General features: G+C 41.0%; 1 non-coding gene across 1 annotated transcript; it reads right to left on the bottom strand.

Moving 5' to 3' along the window:
* Positions 1–7,638: 7,638 nt before the first annotated feature.
* On the bottom strand, positions 7,639–7,710 carry trnaq-cug (transfer RNA glutamine (anticodon CUG)). Its single transcript has one exon. It is a non-coding gene; the product is annotated as a tRNA-Gln (tRNA).
* Positions 7,711–9,866: the final 2,156 nt, after the last annotated feature.

Raw genomic sequence — 9,866 nt, 5'->3', positions numbered from 1 at the left:
ATGATAACTGGTTTTCATCCACCCACCCATATTCTTAACCCGCTTTATCCCTTCTGGGGTCTTGAGGATGCTGGAGCCTGTCCCAGCTACTGTTGAGCAAAGCAACGTTTCTCTTTCTACATTCTAGATGGTTCTGCCGGCCCTCCTCCGCCCCATTCTCCACCTGGACCAATATTCTAACGTGTTCTGGCCTTCAACCACCATCAGCGTCTAGGCTCTGGGTTTTATTCATCTATTGTCCGAGCTTATCCCACCAGAATAAAGACATCATCTGCCCAAAGCCTGACCGCCTAAAGACTATGGACTATTTCAGGAACATTTTTCTATTACACACACATCTTTATTATTTACATTCCTTAGATCTCTAATCAAACTTTATATGTATAGCACTTTTCCATTTGACCTAAATCAAAGTGCTAAACATTAGAAACATTTTCCACATTTAAAAACTAAAAGTGAGACAAAAAAATACAAAAAAACATCATAGAAGAACTGAAGAACTGAATGTTAGAAAAACTTATTCCACTTGACTACCTCTTCAATAAAGGCTTTTTTTATGTTCAGACATTTATTTTAATTGTGATTGAAATATAATTTATTTTCTTTAAATTTGTTTATTTTTTTAGGTTGTTGATGCTTAATTTGCAGAAATGACAACTTTGGAAAGCAAAGTGAAATAAAATGTTTTTTTTATTAGTAATGTCTTTGAGTGCTATTTATAAGTTCATAACTTAGTACATTTCATATAAATGCTTTACCTTTGACTCTAGATTTGTTTCGACTGAATCTCTACTCTAATTCAGTCGACTAAAATTATACTAAAACTAACAGAATCAACATGATTAAATTGTGACTAAAACTAAAGCTTATTTTAATTAAAATACTATTCCTACAACTAAATTAAATTCTCTGTCACATTAACCCTGGTTTTCTTTGTCTCTGTGATTTCTGTGGCGTGGCTTAAAAAGCTTTTTGAAGCGCTTCCACAGTGATGGTTTCTGTGCTTTGGTCTGTTCAGACGGCAAAGCTTCTGGTTCTTCCCTGTCCTCATGTCCTGACTCCATTGATGGAACAGGCTCTGATGGTGATGGGGGGCTGACTTCTTCCTGAGAAATCCTGAGGTCTTGAGCTTCACCAGTGTCCAGAAAGTCTAGGATGGTGGTGTCCGTTTCCTCAGCCTCCTGCTGTTCTGAGACCACATGTAGTTCTGATGCTGCATTTTGTGGCTCTTCATTTTCAGTCTGAGGGGCTATGATGGCGTCAGTTCTCTCATACTCCGCCTGTTCCCAGACCACTTCTGGTTCAGAGAGATGGTTTTGTGGCCATCCATTTAAATCCTGAGGTGCTGAGAACATGTCAGTTTCCTCAGCCTCCACCTGGTTATTTACCACCTCTGGTTCTGACACTTTGGTTTGTGTTTCAACACGAAGCTGGACTTCGTTGGCAGAGAAACTTTGTGCAGGTTTCCCTGAAATCCCATTGACTGCAGTCTCCAATGGGATTTGGATCTCTTCCATCTTGTGTTTCAGATCTTTCTCTGCATCCTCTTCAAGTTTCAGTCTTTGTGCCAGTTGCAGATTGTAAAGGGTTTTTTCCTGCAGCTCTTTCTTCAGCAGTGCCAGTTTGTTCAATGCTTGGATATGAGCCTCTTTCTCTCTCTCCTCACATTCTGGCTGCTTTGCTTCAGCAGCTTCATTGAGATCCTTCAGTTCTTCTGTCAGAGTGACCACTTTACGTTCACACTGGGTCCTAAACTTGACCTCTTTCACCAGCTTTATGTTTTTCACATTGAGTCTATGAAGCTTGTCCCCCCGATCCCTCCGGGCTTCACGTTTTTCCTTCTTCAGTTTAGAAAGATATGCGTCTTTCTCCATCAGCTGATTTCTCAGGTCAGTTATCTCTTTTTTAATGTCCTCTGCATTCTCGTTTGATGCCTGGTCCTCACTGGCAGCCACATTTTCTTGGTTATTCTGGTTGTCTTGTTTTTCCAGTTGAGGACTTTGATTGGCTGACTGAGGGTCGGTGCTTTCTGAACGGGGAAATTGTTTGGCAATTTCCCTCAGTTCAACGACACTGGGAATGAAGGGGAATGCAGGGTTGAACAGATGACTGTAGTTCTTCTGTTCCAGGGAAGGGGCTGGTGGATCTTGGGTGATTGTTTCCTGGGGTGGGGATGCAGGTTTGGGGGGGACATTGTCCTTTTTGGGTCCCCAATTAGGATTCATGTGTGGGGTAGGGGCTGGTGGATATGTGGGGTTCCTTCTCTGGGGTGGGGGAACACGGTTGAAGGGGACACGGGGGTTTTTGTGTCCCCAATTTGGGTTGCTTTGGGGGACATGGACTGGTGGATGTGGGGGTCGCATGCCAGTGGGGGGAAATGCAGGGTTGAAGGGGACATGGGGTTTTTTGTGTCCCCATCTAGGGTTCCTTTGGGGGACATGGACTGGTGGATGTGGGGGTCGCATGCCAGTGGGGGGAAATGCAGGGTTGAAGGGGACATGGGGGTTTTTGTGTCCCCAATTTGGGTTCCTGTGGGGGACATGGACTGGTGCATGTTGGGCGTGCATTCCAGGGGGGGGATATTCCGGGTTGAATTGGACACGGTGGTTTCTTTGCCCAAAGTGAGGATTTCCGTGAGGCCGGTAGAATCCCTGGTTTGGGTTAGTCGCGTGGTTTCTCTGATTTCCAGACATTTTCCAAACTATCTTTAGATCCTTACAAGAGCTGATCTCTTTGAATCTCAAAGTGAAATCTGGCAGAAAACATGACTCCTATTTATGAACTTCTGACAAGGACATGTTATGACATGTTATGACATCATGACATGCAATATGATGTCATGACGTGACATATGACATAACAAAGTGTAAGTTCACGCTATGACATCGTGTCTTGACAATGATGTCATCATGACGTAATGTGATGACATTGCTGTGATGTCATCGTCATGGATGGGGTGGGGTTTTCTATGGTGTAAATTCATTTTTGCCGGGTCCTAGGTGTGTGCACATTTTAGTGACTTTTCACACATGTGGCGGGGGTCAAATTTTTGATCAAAGATGCAGAAATCTTTCCAACAGTGAAAACAATCTGGTCCTTGCAGTCAGTGATGCTGCTTCAGGCCATAATAATAATATAATATGGGGAGGAGCCTGTTTTCATGCGGCAACCATGGAAGGGGACCACTGCCACGTAGCTCCTCCCCCTTAGGTGCATCACATGTGCATCTTTCCCTAAGGTATATTATTTATTCTTTAGTTGCCAATATTTGCAGAGAATAGTTCAACTTAAAGCCAAATAAGTAGCGCTATAGGTTATTATGTAAACACTTTATGAACTCAGACAGTAAGCACTGTACCTTATAACGGAAGACGAAGCTCCGCCCACTTATTTCTCAATCGTGACGTGTTTTCCGGCCTCCCCTTAAAAGGGCATTAAAAAAGTGAGGATCATAATCCGTTAAGAAGCTTTTCCAGTTTTTTTCTTTTTTTGTAAAGTAAAACTATCAGCATCTTTAACAAGATGGCCATGAAGTCGAGTTTGTGTTTGGTAGAAATTTGATCTTCAGTGCTGCAAAATAGTGTGAATGGAATTGAACTTTTTTTTTTTAAGTGGCTTAACAACTACAAATGGTATCATTTTGTCATATATTCTCTTTTAATTGTACTTTTAAAGTTCCACTTATTGCAGATTTGATCAAATAGTCTTTGTCAGAAATCCAAAATCCTTTTTTATTCTCATTGTTGCACAAGAGGCTTAAGACACAATGAAAATCTTGGTGCTCTCCAGGTATTTAAAGAATTACAAAAGTCAAGTTTGAATAGAAAATATAAATAAATATAGATTGAAAGACATAAAAGAACAGAAACATGTAGAGTAAAAAATATATACATGTTTTGCACATCTTTGCACCTCTTCACTCGCTGAGCTACTAAAGTTTGCACAGGATTTGGTTTACAGCTGTTACTGTTTTCATGCCATAACATGACAGAAGTAATTTAGCTTTATGCTGTTATTGCCCGTTCATTAATGTACGCTGTCCTATTCAAATGAACTAACCAACAAATACAGATATTTGATGTTCAGTTTTCCTTTTGCTGACAAATTCAAGGTAAAAAGTGTCCAAAAAAGCTGCAATCCTGCTGTACTTTACCTCACAGAGCGTCTTGTTATTTTTATATGAGACAAAGATCCAAATTAGTCTTCCTCCATATTTGGTCTGTAACAAAACGCAACGGTCTGGCATAGATGGGAACCAAAATGTCAAACACACATCATTACTAATTGATCAACTTATCATTGATTGCTTCAGTTGTGGTCAAACTTAGGATGAACTGTGTAAAGTCTATTGGTCAGACGCTAAGGGGTCCCATTTGTGCCAAAAACAGGTTTTTCTGTCCACTGTCTGTCTACAGTATGTGTACTGAAGATAATTCAGTTAAACACATGTTTATTGAACATGTGTTCATGAGTATGTACTTTCTTCTGCATATCAATGCTTCTTTGATGAAGACTTTGTATTTTCTTGGTGATTTTTCAGCTTTCTTTGCTTTTTTTGTCTTTGCTGTTTACATCGTCAGGAATGTCCTCTTAGCAACCTTTGCTGCAACTTTCAAATCAGAGAAACAAAATGGTTTTTTTTTACCTTAGCCTCATGTTTTTGATGGATTTGTCTCTTTTTAGAGGAAATGATTAACATGTCTGCTCAGAGAGCTTTTTGGAGAAATGTAAAGTTTAGTTTGGCTCCTGTTGCCAAAAAAATGTCTCCAACAAACATGCATTTGTGTGACTGACAGAGCATCTTAAAGGCATGAAGACAGAAGCCCTCATGGGCCTCCTACACCAGGCTTTTGGGATAAAAAAGAAGCTAATTTTAAAAACTTCAAAGATTTATTTGTTGCCAGTTTGCGTATTTGCAGCCATTTTAATTGAAAATAACAAACCTTTAAAAAATATATTTTCATTGCTTAATCTAAAATAATGTGCAGAAAACAAGCATCATCAGACAATTGAAACAACTTTTCTTGTTGTCTTTGCTGCTCATTTGTGTCGACACAAATCTTCATTTTAGACTAAATGAAAACAAAGCCGAGGACATATCTGATGGTTTGTCGGAGAAAGAGCGCCCTCAAAAGGACAAAAGGAGAATCTCGCCAAACTACTCCCCACAGTCGCAGAAAATTAAATTAAAGATGCAACCAGATATGTAAAAGCACCCAACATAAACAACAGATCAGAATTAAAGGACTTCAAAGAAAAAGGAGAAAAGGTGTCATGTCTCCGGAGACATGGCGTTTAAATAAGAGCTTAGCTGAAAGAATAGATGGCTCCATCAGCCGGGCTCTCAGGACCAATGAGAACATCCAGTGGCCCCAACAGAGCATCAAGACCCCGAACGGCCAGCCCCACGCCTCCTGCCTTGTTCCGCAACGCCACACAAGCTGGTTCGGCCACGTTCTCCATCTTCCCTCTCAGCATCTGACGCAAGTCATTTAGCAGTTTAACCCAGGAGCTGCGGGCTGGAAATGACCTCAAGACCGACCCCCGCACTCGGTGGACAGACGGTTGCTGTGAACGAGGCTGAGCTTCTGGTACAAGACCCAAAAAAAGGAAACCCCTAGGTTTTTTTTGGTCGGCTTTAATGTAGCAGGAAGGGGCATTGCCCCCCCCCCCCCCCCCCCCCCCGGCGGGAGCCTTGAAGATGACTGGGGGAGGTGGGTGGGGGGTGGAGGGTCTGAGATCCTGTGAGTACTTTAGACATGTCCAGTCACCCATAGAAATCCATCGCTTCAGCCAAAAGAAGTCAATTCAGTCGCCACTTTTTCCATGTTGGAGCCAGAAATCGTCAGTGAGCAGTGATTGGTCCAAGTCGGTCTGCATTAACGTTTCTATGGCAACCACTCTCACCAGTCAGGAGTGAGCTTGTTAGAGGACCACACCCCTTTCACAGTTGTTCTTGATCATTTTAGATGAGTTTAGTAAGATAAAAAAAAAAAAAATTTGAAACAACCATAGCTAAGAATTGTGGGAATGATCAGCTGTTAAGGTCCTAAAGTGATATATGGACAAAGATGGAGCCATAAGGAGTGAAGTTCCTCCTTGATAGACACAGAGTAACACCGCTGCTGGAGAAAACACACAAATGCAGAAAGGTTTTGCTGATTTAGCAAACACTGTTGTGTTAAAGTGACAATGTTGGCAAACCTACGTATAAATGTGAAATGCAGTAAGCCAGACGGAAGTCTGGTGGAGATAAATGCTTTGATGATACTCAGAACCTTCTGTCCTTCATCTACGGTGGCCGACAGGGCTCACACTACACACAAAAGAAACAACGCAACGGCATTACCCGCGGCACAACGAAATAAACCACAGCACAACGGAAATGACGGAAAAAGAGAAAATAAGGACTTTTTTTTTCCTGCCGGCGGAAAAAAAACAATTCAGTTCCGAACAATTCGGCGCTCCTGAGAGCTACGTGATATTTGGAGAAGATTAGGGTGTTTTCTTATTAGATAAAGTAATTTACCCAGCTCTCCACATAGTGACATCTCCATCTAACGCTTTTTGTCTTTTTTTTTTTATTACGACTTTCAAGTCGTAAATTTACAAGAAGAAATCTCGTACATTTACAAGTTTTTATCTCATAAATTTACGACTCAGAATTATAGATTAACAAGGAAAAAACACCAAAGTTTTCCGTTTATCAGAGCGTAGCTTGAAGATGAAATATGTGGAGCCTTTTCTGAAGCTTTATTCCAGGATAGGTTTTAAAAAACAAAGAGATTCTGAACCTTTTTACTACTCAAAATCAGATTATTGTCAGTGTAGCCGTCTTTCCAGGGTTCTGTGTCGGTAAAGCGGAGTTTCATATGTAAGATAAGAATCTCGAAGACACGTTTGGGTGTAGAGGACCGCTGCAGCCTTTATTTTCCTTTTCATTCACATAACCTGAAGTTCATTTGTCATCTTACGGCATCAACCTGTCATCCAAACACAAATGTGGAAGTAAATAGTGTTACATACGCCCCCTCCTCCAGATGAAACGTCCCGTTTCAACATAAAACAACAAAGAGAAATGAAAATAGTCTGTTGTATTAGCAGAAGAACGTTAACAATCCCAAGTGCTCCTCCTCAGACGAAGGCATCACACAGACGTAGAGATCTGGTCTTTGATGGAGGAAGAAAGGATTAAAGTGGACATCTGCAGGGACACCGACGTCTTCATCATCGGGCTGCAGAGATCCTGCAAACCACCCATCAATAAATAAAACATTAATAAATCATAAATCATACAAATGAGCTTCCAAACATTTGTAACGTTATCAATAAACATTCAGCTCACCTGTTTAATTAAGTTTAGCTAGCAGTCAGTCAGCATCATCAACTGACTGAGAAAAACACATTGCTCAAGATGCTAATTATCCTAATGTGGTTTAAAGTGCTAGCATTGCAATCAGCATGGTGGGATATTTTCTACACTAACATTGAAGAGCATAGAATTTTTACAACAAGAATATGGTTTCTAGAGGCCAGGAAACTGAAGTTATGTACACAAATGTCTGTTATTTTAATTCTTTCGTTTGAGTTGCTGTATTGTTTAGATCCACGTAACAATGATGAGTTAAGAGAGTTTCAAGGTTCCACTGAGATTTGAACTCAGACTACTGGATTCAGAGTCCAGAGTGCTAACCACTACACCATAGAACCCTACAAGCATATGCTTTGTTACATGTTTCTATAAGAACAACTGTAAAAATTGGAAACTATGGTAACCGAGATAAAGACTTATAATTAAAATAAATATATATAAAAAATAATATGACACATTGTGTACGCTAAGAGTGAAGATCATAGAATTTTCTTTCGTCTGTTCCTAGAGGTCAGAAAACTAAAGACATGTTTGAGGTTGTTTGTTATTTTGAAATCAAAACATTGAAGCACTAAGGAGAGTCAGTTTGGTTTGAAGGTTCTACTGAGATTTGAACTCAAACTCCTGGATTCAGAGTGCTAACCACTACACCAGGGGTGTTAATAGAACCCTATTAACACTTACATTTTACAGCTTAAAAATCCCAACGATGAGTTTCCGTTTGTATCTGGTACTAAAGGTACTGGTTTTTTTTTAAATTAAAGATGGCGGCCTCTTCTCGGGGTCAAAGGTCGGCGAAACTCCAGAGTTGGTTATAGAGTTAAGCGAGCGGAATGTGTGTAAAATTTTGTGAAAATCGATGATTAAAAATAGCTAAGATTTTAAGGATAGCTAAGATCGCAACAGTTTCAAATTTGCTACACACAGGCCGTTACAAATTTACAACTTTTAATTCCAACTTTTTTTCTACAGTATCTCGTCATTGATGCCCTAGAAGTTACAAAACGATCGTTAAGAATCCCAAGGACGGGTTTTTCTTTGTCTCTGGAAGTAAAGGGGCTTTTTTTTTCAAGATTGCGGTTTCTTCCCACGGTCAAAGGTCAACAAAACTTCTGTGGTGTCTGTAGACTCAAGCTAGCAGCACGTGTGCGCAATTTCATGAAAATTGACAAACAAAAATGTCGTTTAGAGGTCCTGACCCTCATCCCAGCTGCTTCTCACTCTTCCATAAACCTCCCTAATGCATGCTGGAGGTCCTGGCTCAAAGACGTAGAGAGGATTTCCTCTCTACTAGCATGACAGAGTTGAATGCCTTCTCCAAATCCTGAAAGACTGGATGAGCAACTCCTATGAACCCTCCAGCACCATACAGAGCATATAGAGCTGGTCCAATGTTCCACACCTGTCAGGATCAGTGTGGACACAATATGCACGACGCAGAAAGATCCAGAATCCAAAGTTCCTTTTATTAGGAGACAAACTGGAAATGAAGGTAAGATGATCGTAGCTCTCGTACAAACACACAAAACAATCCGACAACGAATGCAAGGGAGACCTAGACTATAAAACAGGAAGAGTGAATAATCCTTGTGCTATCCTAGGCACTTTAACATTGGGAGTTGGGTCGTCTAGACCCACTCACTAGACAGTGCTCTGAACCTTTTTCCTTCAATGATTTGTGATCTTCACTGGTGTCCATGGATTACATGAAATCTTTCCACCTTTATCCACCTTTGTCATGGTAGGGAGAACACGTCAATGGAAGGGTGGGTCATCTAAGATAGCTCAAGGGTTAAACAATTACAAACAGGTGCACACAACAGGGGGGGGCAGGTGATACCACTGAGGGAGAATTACACTGGGAAGGAGGAGTCCAGACATTTGAAATGAGAGGACAACAGGAAGTAACACAATTAACCAAAATAAAAGCAGAAAAACCGCACTGGCCCCAATACCTCACACAGCCAGGATGGAAACAACACTGTTGTTCCTGGGGGGTATTCCAGAAAGCAGGTTATGCTAGCTCCCACGATAAGTTTGAGGCTAAGGAAGTTGATAACCTCAGCTTTCGGTTCCAGAAATGGAGGTATGTTTCAGGGTAGGTCAAGTTACCATGGCAACTCATGCTCTGAACATAACCTGGTCTGGAGCAGGTTTAGTTGAAGCTTAGTTCGTTTACAGAGAGGGGAAGCAGCATGGCGTGTCCATTTAAAGATGACTTAGTGGATGAAAAAGCTCAGATAATACTTTTTCCACCATGAGAGGGTGATAAGACCACACATGGATGTTGGAAAGATAAACTTTCTGACTTTGATCTAACTTAATTATTTGCTTCAGTTAAGATACCGTAATTTCCGGACTACAAGCCGCTACTTTTTTCCTGCGCTTACAGCCCTGCGGCTTTTTCAGTGACGCGGCTAATTTATGGATTTAATTGGCGGCCGCCATGTACGTATTTTCGAACTCAGTGAATAGTTTGAATTCTCTATCTAAC

The sequence above is a fragment of the Oryzias latipes genome, chromosome 23 (genome assembly GCF_053564925.1).
Source record: "Oryzias latipes strain Hd-rR chromosome 23, Olatipes_Hd-rR_3.1".
NCBI lineage: Eukaryota > Metazoa > Chordata > Actinopteri > Beloniformes > Adrianichthyidae > Oryzias > Oryzias latipes.
Note: the sequence above shows the minus strand (reverse complement) of the source record. Positions and strands in the feature narration are given on the sequence as shown.